Genomic DNA, 18,493 nt, shown 5'->3' on the forward strand with positions numbered 1-18,493 from the left:
TGTCTTCACTGCAGTGTGAAGTCGATTTATTTTAAATTGACTCACTCGCCAAATTTTAGCAGTCACAGGAGTGTGATCACACCAATTTCCTTGCGTTGGGCTCTTGCATCCCCACTTATTATGCGTGGGCCGACATTCAAAGCAGTGCACCATGGGTAGCTATCCCACAGTGCAACTAGCTGCAGAGGCTTTTGGGAAGCTTGTCCTCCCATGATGCAGTGTGCTCCCTCCCTTCCTGTCCCTAAACAAGCTGCACATGCTTTTTCGCGCCGTTTTTCTATGCTGCGTTCACACCGTTGCTGGAGAGGCACAGAGCCTGCTCAGTTCTGCACTATCATTGTGAACATCACACATACCTCACGGCTTATCCTGCAGTATTTTCAAAGGCGAGACGAGTCGCAGCATGGAAAATAGCGATGTTATGGAGGCCACCCTGTTACAAGCCGTAGAACAAAACAATTCCTGTTTGCTGCAGGCTGTCACGCATCATCTTCAGTCTGTGACGTGCCAGTTCTGGTCCCAGGAAACAAGCACAGACTGGTGGGATCACATTGTTATGAAGGTGTGGGATGATGAGCAGTGGCTGCAGAACTTTCACATGCAAAAAGCCACTTTCTTTGATCTTTGCACGGAGCTGTCCCCAGCCCTGAAGCACATTCTCGCTTGAGACCAGCTCTGCCAGTGCTGGCCAATTCCTGTGGAAGCTGGCCACCCCAGACTGCTACCAGTCAGTTGGAAATCAGTTTGGAGTCGGTAAATCCACCATTGGAGCTGCTGTGATGCAGGTATGCAAGGCCATTAATAGACTTCTGCTAAGAAGGACAGTGACTTTGAGAAATGTGCAGGACATAGTGGACAGGTTTGCCACAATGGGGTTCCCAAACTGTGTGTGTGTGTGTGGGGGGGGAATAGATGGCACGCATATCCCTATCTTAGCACCTGCCCACCTTACCACAGAATACATAAACCAGAAGGGATCCTTCTCAAAGGTGTTGCAGGCCCTTGTGAATCACAAGGGACATTTCACTGGTATCAGTGTGGGGTGGTCTGGAAAGGTGCGTGATGGAACTCAGGTCTGTTCAATAAGATGCAGGCGGGCACTTTCTTCCCTGACCAAAAAAGAAATACTGGGGATATTGAAATGCCAATAATGATCTTGGGGTATCCTGCCTACCCCTTGCTCCTTGGTTAATGAAGCCCTACATCAGGGCAGTGAAAAGGCGCGTTTCAATAACAGGCTCAGCAAGTGCAGAATGGTGGTGGAATGTGCATTTAAAGGCCAGATGGAGATACTTACTCACTAGGCTTGACATCAGTGAAAAGAACATCCCATCAGTTATATGTGCCTGCTGTGTGCTCCATAATTTGTGTGAAACAAAGAGTGAAAAGTTCCCCCAGGGTTGGACCATGGAGGCTGATAGGCTGGAGGCAAATTTTGAGCAGCCAGATTCCAGTACTACGCTGGGAGCCAACCGTGGAGCGCTTCGCCTAGGGAAAGCATTGAAAAACCAGTTTTGCAATAAACTGCAGTAAGGTATGTCTCTGCTATGTCTTTTTCCCATCCCCCACCCTCACACCAGCAGCCCCTTCTCCCCTTCTTTCCCTGCCCAAACTATGAATGAATACAGACAAATGTTTTTTAAAGCACCAGAAGTTTTATTTCAGCAGGGGGAAAGGAAGATAAATTAACATTGTAAAGTGTCACTGTGCAAGCAACTGTGGTTGCATGCAGTTCTTAAAGGGGCCCTCGTGTCTTTCTGCTCACCTCCACCAGTCTGGAGAGCAGCACGTACTACACCCTGCTCAGCCTCCTCTTACAGCGCTTGGGGGTGTAGGCTGATAAGAAAGTGGTAGGCGGTTGAGCGTTTTGGAGGGGCTGCAGAGGGAGTCCGTCCTGCTGCTGCTCTTCCTGGAGCTCTACCACATGACTCAGCATGTGGGACTGATCCCCCATAAAACGCAACATCTGTATCAAACTCCTGCGCTGATCTTTTGTGTTCCATATCCATGTCTAGTTTTTCAGATAAGGACATGCATCAGGCTCTGAGCTCTGTCAGCAGCTATGGAGGCGTTTATTAGTTTGCTGAACATCCCGCGGGGTTTTTTTCCCGCTTCCTAATCTGGGAAAGTCCTTCAGCAGGAGTTCTGCAAGGTGGGCTGAAGGCCGAGATGTTGACTAAGAAAAGCAAAGCATAAAGTTGCCATTGTTAGCTGACCCAAAGTAGTAAAAAATGTTACACTGTAAAAAGAACTCCCCTTCATGTTCACAAGGTGAAACCAGAGCCACATTCCACTCTGTATGCATCAGATGGGGCGGAGTGGCGTTCCAGACGTGGCAAGCATCCATTATAGAGGTCTTCTTAGCACTAAACTCCACAATCCACACCTGACTAAGGAGAGGGATCACCGGGCTCTCCTGTAACATCCCAAGGACCAGTTTGGGAGGAGGTGGGCGAAACAGCTTAGAGGACAGTGTGGGTGAAGTATGGCGGCAAAAAACATAGGGCAACCAGTGTCTCGACCTATAACGCCCATAGCAACAATAACGTGACTAGGAATCGTCTTGTGTAGGCGCCCAGTGACAGCAGCCACAGCAGAGGAATAACGTGGAGTGACTGTATTGGTTGGGTATTTTAAACTTGTGCCATCTAGCCTAGGTGACCTTGTGCGATATCAGTCTCCTGAGGGTAACACAGGTGGAAAGGGAGGATTTGCTGCAAGCACCGGGGTACAGGTCTGGCCCTTATGCTGCTATGCTGTGTTCCACGATGATGCCTGCTCATTTAATAGCAGAGTTGCGGGGTAAAGTCACCTACCGTGGGGGAAGAAATAAGGCTGCCTTCCCCAGAAACCTTCTGCAAAGTATTACAGAATACCTACATGAAAGTTTCTTTGAGATCTCTTTGAGCATACCTCTGCACATAAATAGTCTGTTCTGCTGAAGTTTCCAACACCCAGGAAGACCATCCCCTCAAAAACAAAAACTCCTTTTAGAAGCTGGACCGGGGACATAACCGCAAAAATTAGTTTTGCCACACACACTCACCAGATGTGGCTTCCCCAGCAACTCGATCAGTCCCGCTGGCCTGTCTATGGCTGAGCTGTTCTGGGGTAACAAACAGGTCCTGGCTCTCAGGAAGAATGGATACCCCGCTCTCCAGCACCCTGCTCTCCTCGTCCACAGAGTCCTCATTTGTCCTGGACTGGGATTCTTCAGCGGTATCAATTCTGCGTGGTGGTGGCGTCACCTCCGAGAATCGTATGCAGCTCCTCGTTAAAAGCGGCATGTTTTGGGTGAGGAGCCACAATGGCTGGTATCTTCCCTAGTTTTCTGATAAGCCTGCATCAGCTCTTTGATCTTAACACGGCACTGCTGCGCATCCCTGTTGTGTCCCTTCAATGTGCCATGAGATATCTTCTCGTAGATATCCAAATTTCTTTTGCTGGCTCAGAGCTGAGCCAGAACAGACTCTTCACCCCATAAACCAATGAGCTCCAAGACCTCTGGTCAACTCCATGCGGGAGCACATTTGGGCCGTGCAGTCGCCATGAGCGGTTCAGCTACAAAGCTCTCTCCACGCTGACCAAACCAGAAGTAGACATTCAAAATTTCCCCAGGCTTGAGGGGAGAAGCTATTTCCTGTTTACATGGCCATGGTACAGCAGAGCATGAATGTCCAGAGCGGTCACAACAGAGCATTATGGGATACCACCCAGAGGCCAATGACATCACTTTACGTTGCGTTCTGCCTACATTGACACTAATTCAACCCATGGAATTCGACTTCAGCGCTACACCACTTGCAGAGGTGGTTTTATTAAGTCGACTTTTACCGTGATTCAGATCGGCGGAATGTACATGCCAGTGGAGACTCAGACTTTAGGGGGTCGATGTCAGTGGTGTTACATCAACCTCCATTACCAGTGTAGACCAGGCCATAGTGTCAAGAGCAGGAGCGTGACCATTCTACTAATCACTTTTATCCTATAAATAATTGAAATCATACCTGTAGCACTGTAAAGAAAAACAGCTCAATCTGGCTGTGGTGGGCATGGCTTTTAAATCTAATCTGTTTGCAATTTAAAAAAATAAATGTTGGTCAGTTAGGTAGTTTGGATTTCTCCTGATAAAATAATTTGAATTTTTTACTAGTTTGGATTTAAAGGTTTCACTGGTTGCAATGAGAAGCAAAAACTGTTCTTTAAATTAAAACTGCATTGATTCACTATGGTACATGGCACAGTGGGGCCCTGTATCCTTGATTCTAGGTGATATCCTTACACAAATAATTGTTAGTCTACTAACCTGAATTCTCCTAACATGTTTTAGAAATACTTATGAAGTGTATAATACCATAATACGTAAGGACTTGTCTACAGGTGAAAGTTACACCGGTTTAACTTCAGGTCTCTTTTAAACTGGTGCAAATGGCTATGTGGATACTTATTTCAGTTTAATTTAAGTTGGTTGGGAAGAGGTTTAAGCAAAACATCTTAAACCTGCAAAAAGCCATTCTTAAACAGCCGCCCCAGAGTTACATCGCTGGTGCGTGTCTACACTTGCTCCATGTGTCAGCAGTGCATGTCCTCACCAGAAGCACTTGTATCGATTGTATTGTCAGTGTGGGGCATTGTAGGATGGCCACTAATAGTCAACATAAGCAATGCAGTGTTTACACTGACACTGCGGACCCAATGACATCAACCTTGGCTAGTGGAGGTGGAGTTAGTGTAACAGGGCAGTTACATTGGCCAGAGCTAAATGTAAGCATAGACACCTCCATAGTTAGGCTGATATAAGCTGCCTTGCATCAACCTAACTCTGTAGTGTAGACCAGGCCTAAATTGGTTTAAAACAGTTCTAAGGTAAACTGGTGCAACTTCTGTGTGTAGACAAGGTCTCTGTGTTTCACAAAGAAGCAGCTTTACCTAAATATCGGCCTCCATTATAATAATACCTGAGGACTTCCCATATGCTTATGCTCACAACAGTCCAGTGATGAAGTATTGAACCCAGAATTGCTTTGTGTAAGCCACAAGACCCTTTCTTCCTTTTAATATTTTCAGAACTGAATTCAGTCGGTCAGTCAGTGAACAATACCCTTTCACTCTTCCTTCATACAAAGAAAGTTGTCTCATTCAAATCTAGTTTTTAATAATGGAAGGTAGTCTCTTACAGGTTCACTAAAGCTAGATGAGAGAGAGTTTGTGGTGTTCTAAATTTTCATTAGCCTGAAACTATTATTCCTAGTTTTACCTCCTTTTGCTTCCCTAAAATATTCCTCTTCCTCTTTGCTGAAATCAATGGGAGTTTTGCCACAGACTTCAGTGAGACCAGGATTTCACCCTTAGTTCAGAATCTATTCTCGGTTGTCACTTCCTTCAGTCCCATAATCAGAAAACGAGAGCAAGTGATCTCTCTCCATTTTGTCTACATCTTTCTATTGGTTAGACGCCCGAAGCTGAACTCATTGCCTTTAACTGTGATCTTGTGAAAGCCACAGAAAGATACCTCTTGGTCTTGATTCTTCAGCCTAAAAAACAGTGCTGTCCAATAGCAGGTTCACTTTCTGGAAGCTGAAAGCTGACTGCCCCCAACTCAGCTGCACCGCCCCCCAGCTCCACCCTGCCTCTTCTGCAGTGTAGCTATGCAGCCAATTCTAAAATGGAGCACAGTGAAAATTAAGTACATGGGTTCAGTGTAAAACAGTATCAAAAGAAATAACAGAGGGGCCATTCTACTGAATAAAACTTCCTTTAAAAAATGGCCACTGAATTTTCATTCTGCCATATCTGAGAGCTTCAGGAACCAGAATACATTGCCACAGAGTTTGGGAACAGTTTGCCTTGCCAGACAATGGGCCCTTCACAGAACATCTTTGCCAACAGATTGGAATGCAAATTTTCCATATTGCGGGAGTACTATTGGTTTTACTTAAAAATCCTAGATTTACTGCACCCAGGCTGCATCTATGGGAATACCTACATGTTCTGTTATTTCATGTTGCAGTTTTGTGACTAATCAGAAGAGGAATTCCAGAGCAGAGTGTACATATGTGTTTATAGACAAGGACTACAGCTCATTTGATTGTGTGGATGCATAGATATCCCTCTCCCTGGTTAATGAATCATTAATGAAAAATACATCTTACAATGGAATATCTGATCATTCATATCAGGCATCTGTTTCTACAAGGATGTTACAATAAGTTTCAAAGCTCAAACTGATTGGAAATCTAGTTTCCCTTACAGCTTCCCCTATTATCAATCTTGTGAGCAGTTAATAGACCTCAGCCATCAGACTCTCAAGGCTTGTCTCATAAGAATGACTGATCGGTTGGAAACTAATATTGTATTCCTTGAGAAATTGCCTCCTCTCTCTTCAAGAACCTTGACAAAGAAATTGGACTTTTTAAGCTAGTTAAAAGGATGATGAAACTCGAAGAAATTTTTTTGACAGTTTCCAGAACAAGTTCATACAGGAATTTTCTAGCGCCTAGATACTAATAATTGCGAAAAGGTTTGTCATGATACAATCACTTCTCTTATGAATGCTGTAATATGTGTAGTCCTAGACAGGCATAAAAATAAATCCCTCACTATCAAAAATCTTTCAGGGTGAAATGTCATAAGTAGACAGTGAAGAGTTACTAACACAAAATAGCAAGGTTTTTTGTGAGCTGGATGTGGGGTAGGACAGGTTTTTACCTATACTTGCTTCACCATGAATAGAAATGCACTTCTTAAAACCCTGTTTCTGGCATAAATTGATGGCTTAATTTCATGATGAATAGCGAAATGCTAATGCTTGAATTCACCACTAGTAGATTAAGGCCCTGATGCTACAATTCCTCGTGCGTTGTGCACGTGACTATAAGCTAAGTGCTAAGCATAGCTCTACACATCAGTGTAGGCATCTGACGGATGTTCTGGAGCAGCTATGGAACATGTTAAAGGTTTATGTAGTTCCCAAAGGCAGTTTTTCAAAATAAATTGACACACAATTGTCATAATCTTGTTAATACTCCCTTAAGAAATCACAAAAGTGATTGAATGGGTTGGAGGTGATTTTCAGTCTCACTACAGTAGCTGGATTTTTAAGGCACTTTGACTACGTCAACGAAGAGCTCTCTCTACCATTTCTTGTGCTTTTATTGGTTCTTTGGATTTACAGAGGTCTTTAGGTTCCAGCACCACCAATCCAAATTCTTGAGCCAGCATTTAATTCACATTAAAATATTTGTTCTTTCCAAAGCTGCAAAGAGGTTCAAATCTTACTAGTGATTTCAGTCACATTAATATCACACGTCTGGGTGCTCTGCTAAGAGAAATGCCTACATTTATTTCCTACTTGAAATGGGTCCTTTGTGTCCTCCCAAACGTTAATGTGGAACTGTGAAAAAATAAGGCAGGATGGCCTTTAATTTAGAAAGTGGGCAGAGATGCAGAAGATCCTGGTTCAGTTCCTGGTTTTGCCAAACTTTCTGTGCAAGCGATTCGGTCTGTCTGCCTCACTTCCCTATCTCTAAAATTGGGGATGAGATTTTCTTTATATGTCTTTGTCTTGTGTATTTAAGCAGTAAGTTATTTAGGGTAGGAACTCTCTCTCATACTATGTGAGTTCAATGTCCAGGGTGTATCTTAGTTAAAACATAAGAATGGCCATGCTGGGTCACGCTAATGGTTCATCTAGCCCAGTATCCTGTCTTCTGACAATGGTCCATGCCAGATACTTCAGAGGGAATAAACAGAACCAGGCAATTATTGACTGATCCATCCCGTCAACCAGGCCCAGCTTCTGGCAGAGGTTCAGGGACATCCAGAGCATGGAGTTGCATCCTTGACCATCTCAGCTAATAGCCATTGATAGGTCTATCCTCCATGAACTTATCTAGTTCTTTTTTTAACCCAGTTATAGTTTTGGCCTTCGCAACATCCCCTGGAACTGAGTTCCACAGTTTGACTGTGCGCTGTGTGAAAAAGTACTTCCTTATGTTTGTTTTAAACCTACTGCCTATTAATTTCATTGGGTGGCCCCTGGTTTTTGTGGTAAATAACGTTTCCTTATTCACTTTCTCCACACCATTCATGATTTATAGGCCTCTATCATACCCTTAGTCATCACTTCTAAACTGAACAGTCCCAGTCTTTTAATCTCTCATATGGAAGCTGTTCCATACCCCTAATCATTTTTGTTGTCCTTCTATGTACTTTTTTGAGATGGGGTTGACACGCTGGCTGGATTGGGAGGGCATTTATTATATTATTTAACATCAATATGTCAAAATCATAATAATTCATGAGATCTGCTGTGTAAGGTGCCGTTAGAAAGGCTATAATGTGCTAAGTAAGATGATGATGTTTATGTTCATGTGTTATGTGTGTAATGGAAGTTATAGATATGTTTGAGATATCTGTATTTCAAATTGTGCTCTGTCTGGGCGACACCCCAGACAGGATGGCTGCAGAACAATAGCCTGCTTAATGGCCCACTAAGAAATTCACAGGTACAAGGGGCCCAGGGGGAGAAGCCAGGGATATACCTGATGAGTCACCAGGACTTACTGTGCGACCCTGGACTCCATCTTATTCGTACATGTAGCTCAAGGGCAATACATGAGCCTTACTGCGATGGAGCTATTTAGTGTCGAAGTCTTCTAGTGCTGGGAAAACACTCTGTGTTTAGTTTTAAAGATTTGCTGAGGTGCCAAATCTGTCTGGGTGGGATCCACAAAAGTACTTAGGCACCTAAGTCCCAGTTTTGGCTCCTCTGTGATACACAAAACTCCTGCTGAATGCTGTAGGTGCCTAGACTCACTTGATGCCTAAGTTTTTTCAAAGCAGAAGTTCCCTAGGTGCCTGTGATTCAACCTATGGGCAAGCGCATTGCTGTCTCCCTCTAGGCATCTGGACACTTATCTTCTGCCTACGTCCTAGAGCGAGCCATAAACTGGGGGAAGACAGGCGTTCCACTGCTGAGTCGCATGCAGGGCCTGATCCAGAAGACATGCTCAGAGGGCACTTGCGGGATTTAGCTCCATCCAAAACAAGGACGACAAGGTGGTGGTACTATCGCTGCCATCCACTTTATAACATTTAGGCCAGTGGCTCGAGCATTCACCTGGGATGTGGGAGACCCAGGTTCAATTCCCTCCTCTCTTTCAGCGGGGGAGAAGGATATGAACTGGGGTCTCCCACCTCTGAGAAAAGTGTTCTACTGAGCTATGGGATGTTCTGAGGTGAGCTCCCTCCGTCTCTCCTGTTGAAGGTGTGCCAATGTGGATACATAATGAAAGAGCAACTGGAGCAGGAGGACTGGACCCAGGATCTCCCTCTTTCCAGGTGGGTACCCTAACCACTGGGCTACAGCGGGTACATCTACACAACAATGTAAGGTCAGGCTGGAGCTTGGGCTCAAGCCTAATCCCCCTTGCGTCCACACACCAATTATGTTACCCTAGGGCTCAAACTTAGGGTCTAAGGACCCTGCAGGGCTGGAGGGTCCAAGCCCACATTAAGCTAGGACCCAGGATCTGAGACCTATTTTTTTCCTGGGTGCACTCGGCCTCAGCCTGACACATTCCTGACATCCTCTGGATGTATCCCAGAGTTCCTTGGGGCAACTGCCTTAGTCCTCTCTATACCAACAATCTATGTTGTAGTCTATTGCAAATGGAAGCCACACCTCCCTTTGCAAATGGTAGCAGCTCAGATCAGTGTTAACCCATTGTCTGCTGAACACCTGTCTGCAAGCACGCTATCAGACAGCCTCCAGGGTTTTCAGAAGCTTTTTGCAAAGAGAGCTGCTGCCTAGTCACAAGAGCACAGCCAGAGTTTGGTGCATGCTGCACAGGTGCCCCTGCAAACACAGCTCCAGGAAGGGCGGGGGAGGAAAGGGGACAGGGACCAAAGGCCAGATAGCCGAGTGGGGACGAAGTAGCTGCCCTGCAGGAAGGGGGAGCAGCAGAGCTCTTGGGTCAACATGGCTGGGGGATGATGACCCCCACACCCTTGCCACTCCCCTTCCTGCAGAGCAGCTGCTTGGTCCCGGCTCTGCTCTCTGGTCCCCGCACCCTCCCTGGGGCTGTGTGCGCATGGTTGCCCAGAGCATGGAGCAAAGCTGACAGGCAGGAGGCCAGGCCTGGGAGGGTCATCCCTCCCCTGGTCATGCTGAGTGGGGAGCTCTGCCACTCCCCCAGCCTGCAAGACAGCCTCTTGATCCTGCTCCACTCTCTGTCCCTTGCTCCTGGGCCCCTCCCTGCCCTCCCAGGGGCTGCCTGTGCAGAAGCACCCAGGCTGCATGCACTGTGAGGGTGATGAGTGAAAGCCAGCCCCAAAACTTCCTCACAGCCTCCTGGGGATCCTTTATCCCTGCCTCCCGGGGTGCAGTAGGGGCAGGGATGAGGAATCCCTGGGTAGTGTTGGAGCACATTGCACCCCAAGTCTTGGGGATGCACTTCGCCACTCCACAGCCAGCAGCAGCGAGGCGGGCGGGAAGGGAGGGGGGACGTTTTTTCCTCCAAAACCTACATTTTATCTCAAACTTCAGAACAAACAGAGAAAAATAAATTTAAAAAAAACAACCAACCAAAACACTTTCATTGACCGTCTCATCTTAAAACGTCAGAATTGCAAAGTTTCGTTTTAATAAATAGTTTGACAGCCCTGGAGACTGATGTTCTAATTATCCTCAGAACAGTTGCACATGGGCATTTTCCTGCCAATATGACTCAGCCTAGAGGTGGAGAGCCCAGTTTTCAGATTGGATGGTAGTTCAGTATAAAGCCTTCTCTAGCTGCCACCATTCTACTGAGACAGCACCAGAGGAGCTCGTTATGCAGTTTATGTACGTGTGTTCCTTATAGGCCCCTGAGTCCCATCAATAGCACTGTCACAGTTAGAAAACAGAGGGAGCAGTAGAGTTTTTCCACAGTACAACACATTCCTAGGGCTAGAGTGTCGACACGGGGGGGGGGGGGATTTAACACTCTGGGATAGGGTTATTTTGACTCGGGTCCGTGCACTGCAGTGTCCCTAGGTTCAAGCACCAGTCAGAAAATCCTTAACCCAGGGTTAACATGCAGTGTAGATGCTCAAGCCCATGGTTCCCTGACACCAGTCAGCTGACTCAAATCCCACTAGCCCAAGGCTTACATTACTGTATAGACATCCCCAGAGTCAGTCTCTCTCTGACCCAATGACTATTTAAATATTTATCCATGGTGGAACAATCATTGGCTAGATTAGGTGAGTCCCTCCCTAGCATACTTAGGTGCCTATCTCATCCCCATTCATTGTACAGGGAGCCTAGGCACTAAACTCTATGTGGGTCGTAGTATTATTCCTGGCTTGTTCCATGATGTTTTGTGGCTCCCACCCTCTCATACTGTCGTTTATGGCTAGGGTTGTCAAAGGAAGCCTAAAGGAGTTAAGTGCCAATCCCCACTGATATTGAATGAATCACGCTCTGTGGCTGAATGGTTTCATTTAACGTTACTAGCAATTGGGGATACTTACTCGCTTTGGTTTTGAAAATTGCAGTTTAAATAATGAGCTCTTATTCTCACAAGCTACATAAAATTAACCCATGTTTCAGCTGGAGTTAGTTCTGACACAATCATCAAAGGCAAATGTGTTCCCATTGCTAAAAAATTAATAGTACTTAGCAATTATGTGATAAATATTTCAAATCCCCATAGAACTTTTTCCTCTACACAAAACTATGCAACCAACTTGTAAAGAGTTCTTGTTCTTTCCCAAAGCTGTAAATCATTCTGCCAAACTTCCTACATCTGTATCAATTCCATTGCAGCATACAAAGAACCAGTACTTACAATGTGAATTGTATGTGGATCCCTTTGTAAAGCATGCTGGTTTTCCAAAGTAAGAAATTAAAAACTGAGCGCGTTTTATTCCATTCTGCACTCTCTACCCGTGAGAGGCCCTTTTGATGGATATATTTTAAAAGACACTTTGAAGAGAGAGAGAATGCAAATCAGAATCATGTTCAGTGCTGCTCCTATGTAACATCCTAAAAATAAGTGTCTCTATGGTCCTCAGTGTAAAAATGAAAAATTCTTTGAAAATGTAAACTGTATGTAAACCATATTTGCTACGAAAATAGCAATCGGGAATGTGAAAAACTGGGTCAGCTAATTAGTTGTAATTGACTGTTAGCATAGCCTGCTCCAGCACAGAACAGTGTTCTAGGATTCACCAGAAAATATAGAGGTAATGAAGGAGCTAGTTTAGGGAGCTGTGAAATGAGGACAGCAGCAACCCTGACAAAGTCAACTGGCTAAGAAGTTCATGTAGGAGTTCAAAAGACTCAGAGCAGCAGGCTGCATATTGCAGAGAGCTTGAAGACAGGTAGAAAATGTTAATTATTTCAGGTGCTTGACCCTGTTCCATTTTGATACAAGAGATTTTTAAGCTGCTCTAGTCCATGTAAGGGATCAGCACCAGAGACAGCATTTAGCCACACAGTGAAAAGTGGGCAGAGAAGGGGAAAAAACAAAATGGATTTCATCTGTTCTAAAAACAAACAACAAAGATGGTGACAGTATCATAATGATTAGGCATGAATAGAAGTATAGTTAGTTTTAAGCTTAAAGCTTTTGATAAGTAGTAAATAATGATAGTGTAGAGCAAGTTTTAGCTAGAAATGTAAAGTGGTGGCCACAATGATGTCATGCTAAGAGAGAGAGAGAGAGAGAAACAAAATGGAGGTGTTAAGAAACTGAGCAATAGCAGAAAGGTAGACTGGGGTAATATGAAGGTCACTCCTAATACCTACAGGGAGGGATCAGTTAGGTAGGAAGGAGGATTGCAAGGAGTTCCAAGTTTGAGTAAACAAGTGAAACTAATTCGAATATTGGACAATTGATTGGTCGAAAATATCACCCCGGGGAGCGGAAGAGGCTGTTGATTGACATGAAGAAAGCCATCGATCAGGAAAGGACAGAAAATGGGATATAAAGCAGAAAGCTGACAGGCTTGAGTGAGGGTGACCAGAGGATGAGGAGAAGACAGCTAGAGTAACATCAGCGACAGTGACAGCAGAACGCAGCAGCAGGAGCAGCGTGGCAGAACAGAAGGACCTGAGACAAGACAGATGGATTTGACCAAGGAGGAGAGTAAGGAATGTATGGATATGACTGTAAATAAAGCTGGATGCTTGCATTTGAATGACCTTCTGCTCCACCCATTCTATGATTGCCTGATCAATGCTCGTCGAATGTAAAAGTTTGTAGCAGTATTATTAAGTGTGTTATTGTAATGTGGCTGTTTAAGGGAATTGTATGTTATATTGTAATAAGTCTGATATTCTAATACAACATTGTATTAAGGCTTCATACATATGTACCCATGGGGTTTCTTTCTCCTTATATATGTTATGTTATATGTTGCAACAGTGTATGTTTGTCATGCCGTGCCGCAATTAAGTATTCATAACATTATAGTATGTGCTAAGGAAATATTGTATTGTGTTATGAGTTCTGTACTGTAATGTTCGAGTTTTATGCTATATTTCATGGTGTGCCACAGTAGGTTATATAGGTTATCCTGTCTTGTATTTTCCAAGCGGCTTATTTCATTTGTGACATTGATTTTCTATTTAAATTATATTATAATTAGCACTTACTAAAGAGTCATTTTGTTTTCAAAGAAATTACTGTCTAAGTATCAGTCCTTTCAGGGGAGGGCTGTATCAGTGTCTCCTCCCCCCAGGGTAAACGGGCAGGCAGGTTTAGGGAGTTGCCCCCAGTGATTTAAATGGAAACCCCTGATAAATCCTTGTAAATCTTCTAGGGAGAACCACTTCCCATCACCTGCTTTTAGAATTAAGGTTTGGGATTGGATCATTAATATACCTAAGACACTATGGGATCATTTGGATCCAAAAGTTTAGGATAACAAATCAAATCAATGGGAAAATGGTCATAGATTTGAATGGTGCACAATCAAGCTGTTAGTGAAGGGCACAGGCCTTGTGATGAGTTTTCTATACAGCAGCTGGTTTGTGGGGTTTCTTTGGGTGGTATTTGGTGATAGGATATAGACTAGAAAAATGTTTTGGAATCTTGGCGATACTCACTCCTCCCCTTCCCCCCCATTCTACCCCAAGTGTACTCTCCCCTTATGCATCTCAGGACTAACAGAGCACCCTCCATAGGGACTAGAGGAAAGGGGAAAATGGTGCCAGGGAAGCAGCGAAGCCCTTTTCTGCACAGCTAGAATATTGAGTAAGGATGGTCTCCTCTGCATGTAGATCTGGAAGCTATAATTGGGTCCTGTATTATCAGTAGTATAATAGCACTGGTAGAGTAATGACAAGCAAACAATCTAAATCAGTGCTTGGCCTAAGATCCCTGCATCATGCTATGTCTGATTCCAGGATTTTTATTTAGCCCATTACTGAGATGGGATACAAGCTTACCCCAAACGTTCAAGTCGGTTGGATGCTGATGCTGGTTAAGGCCCATACCTTCTATAACTTACCAGGGCCTCTGGGCCTGGTACATCCTGTCACAATCCTATTTCTGATTTGTTTGTGATTTCTACATTATAAAAGTTTTACAAAAACAGATTCCCATTTCCCATCCCTTATGCCTTCTTCCCTGAGCTCATGAACCACTGACTCCATAGAACGAAAGATAATGCCACTTTGCATTCATGGATCATTCCCTTCACCTATTCCCAGGCCCTTTGCAATAAAATAAATTATTAAAAAAAAGTAATGAAACAGTTGTTGATACCAGTTATCAAGTAAGGATGCACATCTTTTTGAGGAGACAGGAAATTGAGTTAGAAGTTGCAGTCTTGAAACAGACGGCAGCTTCAGCAGTCATTAAAATAGCAATGAATTAATCAAAGCATTTATACCCTGCTTCAAGAAGGCAGCGTTTTGCAACACTGTAACTGCAAAATGAACTAAAATGAAATATTGTTTACTTCCATTGTTCTATGGAAGACGCAAGAGACATTTGTATATTTTACCCATTTCACTTAACATTTCAGTTGCTTTTCCATTATTTAGAATATGTGAATATCTGGAAGTCTCTTCACTTTTTTTAAAACCATCTCCTCCTTCTCAAATTACAGCCCGGTTCTTGAGGCGCTATAATGGGTTGCCATAGCAATTTTAGAGACTTTGCGTTCGTGGAATAAGGGAGCAGCAGAGTGATTATCAAGGAGAAATAAATTCTGCTCAGATATTATGCAGTTACTGAAAAAGAAATACTAACACAGAGCTAGGCCACCCCCTCCCAATGAGAAACCCACAAAAGGGATGTTGAGGAGCTGGGAATCTCAAGGAGGTTGACCTCACAGAGTTAACAACTGTTCTCAACTGAAGACAAAGCCTATCTATCCATTTATGTGCAAGTTGTTTGGGGGACCATGGAAGGGTCTGCTGGGGAAGGTGGGTTGTGTAAGGTTAGCTCCTCCACGCTGTTACTAAGACATGCTGATGTGTTGATACAAGGCTGTTTGGGCCCAAAAAGGGAGATGATAATAAATCCCTTGTTTACTATTATAACAGTAAATAGTGGTCCGGGGTCCATGTCAAGTTATTGTTGGATTGTTCCAACTATAACACTCATTGTTCATTGTTTTAAGCCTTTTTATTAAACACACAGAAAAAAAACAGTTAAAAAAATTGGAACTTAAAATAAAAGCCATACTTTATTCTTCAACAATTTATCTTACTCCCTGTAGTGGTACAGAGTCCCTTATAAGGGGAAAATTCACGTTTGACACTTGTTTTAGATGGCTTTTAAAGATGGCATTAACTTTTCTCTTTGCAGGAAAAGAGAAAGTTTGGTTAGATAGTCCTGAGCTGTTGCTGTTGAACTCTGATCTTGTTTCCTTTAGGACAACGCAAGACACATACATAAAAAGGAGAAAGGAAGGATAGTGAAAGACAGAGCATGTGGCTTCTGCCTCTGATGCTCCCTCTTGCTTATAACCTAGCTGCTAGCAAATTACGGGCACATGATTTTATCAGCCACTTCAAGATTTAGCAAACTTTTACTGGCACTGGATTATTTTAGACATTGCTTTTGATTTGCCTTTCTGGTCACAGACGCACAGCAGCATAGCAAGAGGTAGAGTTGTCTTGACCAGCTAAGCCAGGCTCTCAATAGACAGAAGGCAAAAAGAGAAAGATGGGGGGGGGAGGGGGGGAACAAAGTTAGGTGGGAAAGGAAAATGACAACAGGTGGAGGATGACAGCAGGAACCTCAGGTTCCCCTTTTTATATGAAGTTCAGGATTTAGTCATTGCCACTGGAGCTGATGATAGCGACTGGTTCCCTCTCTTTAGCTAGGTTTGGTCAAGACATTTTTCAGGATCAGGATGCTGATGGCCCAGAGTCATGGTGGATCTCAGAGGATGGAGGAGGCAGCAACAGCCATGATGGCAAAGCTCGCTCTTCCAGTGATACCCATCTTACTGTCCTGCTGGCTCTTTCCGGGATCACCAGCTCAGCATGGTCCATAAAGAGGTAGTGATCTCAGCCCATAAAAACCAATCAAAACATGGTTTGGCAACTTTAGTTATAAACATTGCCTTTCACTTCTAGACTCTTTCAGCTTGCTGTTGTGCAAACCTGTGAAATCAGGAGCCTTGAGTAAGCTGAGCTGGACTTTTGTTACCTTGGGCAGCTTAGAATACAGGCTTCTGCAGAACAACGTTTGCCGGTCAGGCAGGCACTGCTACCTGTAACCATCCCTCCACTCCATCAGGGAAAGTGCAGGTGGGGAACCACAGTGCATCAAGCAGCAGCCCTCGTTTAAGTAGGGTTCTCCACTGCCCCTGAAGGGAAGGATATTTCCCTTCTGCCCTCAACAAATTCTGATCTCTTTGGCGCACTTGCAGAGAGGTGTCTGCAAGGTCTTAGGAAAGGGAGAACAATGCTAGGCCCCTGTCTGCACCCTCCTCTGGGAGATCTACTCACAGAGACAGAAGGGTTGATTGGTCCCATAATATCTATGCCACCCCATCTTAGTATTTCCTTCTCTGGGGTTTATTTGGGCAGGTTAGCTAGATATAGCAAATTAGGTTTTAAACAGATTATTTGTGTACATGGCCTGTGGGCACTGGAGCCTAGGAATTAAAGGTTATTTTAATGTAAAACTGAACAGATTATTACTCCAGATGATTTAAAGGTAAATTAAGGACAGCACAGGGACTGCCTGGAAGAACAACACTGCTAACTAGATTCACCACTGGTGACCCATGATGTAGAAATAGACTTTTTTCTTAAGACATTCCTCTCCACAATCATTCATTTTTATGCCAAAACCATCCAGCCATGATTATAAGTCTTTACTCTGGGAACTGCTGGATTCAGCCTAAAGCAACATGACCAGAGAAAGGCAGATGACATCCCTTGTCTCTGCATTGCTTAAGCTAACTAGATCCTTTAGCCCAGGCTTCCCTCCAAAGCATCGCCTACACTGGCACACAAGAGACCAGTAATTTGTGGAACAGTGGAGGCTGCAGCACCAGATGGGACTAAGTCTTTTTAGCACCGTTATAATTCTGCTGAGATCTTTCTGAAGTTAAAGTTGTTAATGTTCAAAATTAGAAATAGGATTAAAGAGCTCATACTTTCCTTGCAAGTATTATATGTACAATGATCAGATAATATGATCGACTAGAGGATTTTGTTTTCTTTTTTGGTGGAGAAGTGGGATTCTCAATCATTTTTGCATTGAAAAACGTCTCATTGCAATCATGGTTTCCAGTAAAATGGAGGTTTACCAAGTTTCCAAGTGATTATAAAGGAAAACAAAGAAGCCATCTTACAGGATGAATTCAAGAAAAAATTCACATTAGAAAGTGTGTTGGCAAAATATCCAAGTTGCTATTTGATACTGTCAGACAGATATCACATCATCCATTTTAAAAAGACAAGCTTGTCTCCAAAAATACTCCCAATGTCACTCTTGATAGATATTAATGGCTTTTCAAAGGGTTTTATGATAGACCAAAATTTTCAGAAGTGCTTAGTGACTTTGCGGGCTTCAGTTTTTGGGTGCTTATTTTGGGAGACTTGAAAGAAGACTGAAATTTTAGAGTAACTGCTCCGCACTTGTGAAACCTTGAGTATTTCAAGTTGGACACAAAAAACTGAGGCACCCAGAGTCAGTCGTCACTTTTGAAAGTTCAGGCCTGAAGAATTTTTGGACTGGAGAAGTTCCAGTTCAAATGATGCAAGCAAAGAAAGCTTCCATTCTGAACTAACACACAGGGTTGGTAAAGTTATAAAACAAAGACATGAAAAAGCTAGGAAATCTCTAATGAAGACATCTCAATGACAAAAGATTGCACAGGGAGAGTATAAGTAGCAGTTCCCATTCTGAAACAGTCAGAATTTGAGTCCTTTAAACACAGTTGTCAAGACAAGCAAAGGATAAAAATAAATTCTGAAGTAATAGTCAGATGATACACAGCATGTTATTTTCCTCCATTCTGAAAAGATTCA

Source organism: Emydura macquarii, unplaced genomic scaffold (assembly GCF_026122565.2).
Source record: "Emydura macquarii macquarii isolate MOO-44397 ecotype Brisbane River unplaced genomic scaffold, CSIRO-AGI_Emac_v2 contig_1253, whole genome shotgun sequence".
NCBI classification, from domain to species: Eukaryota; Metazoa; Chordata; order Testudines; family Chelidae; genus Emydura; species Emydura macquarii.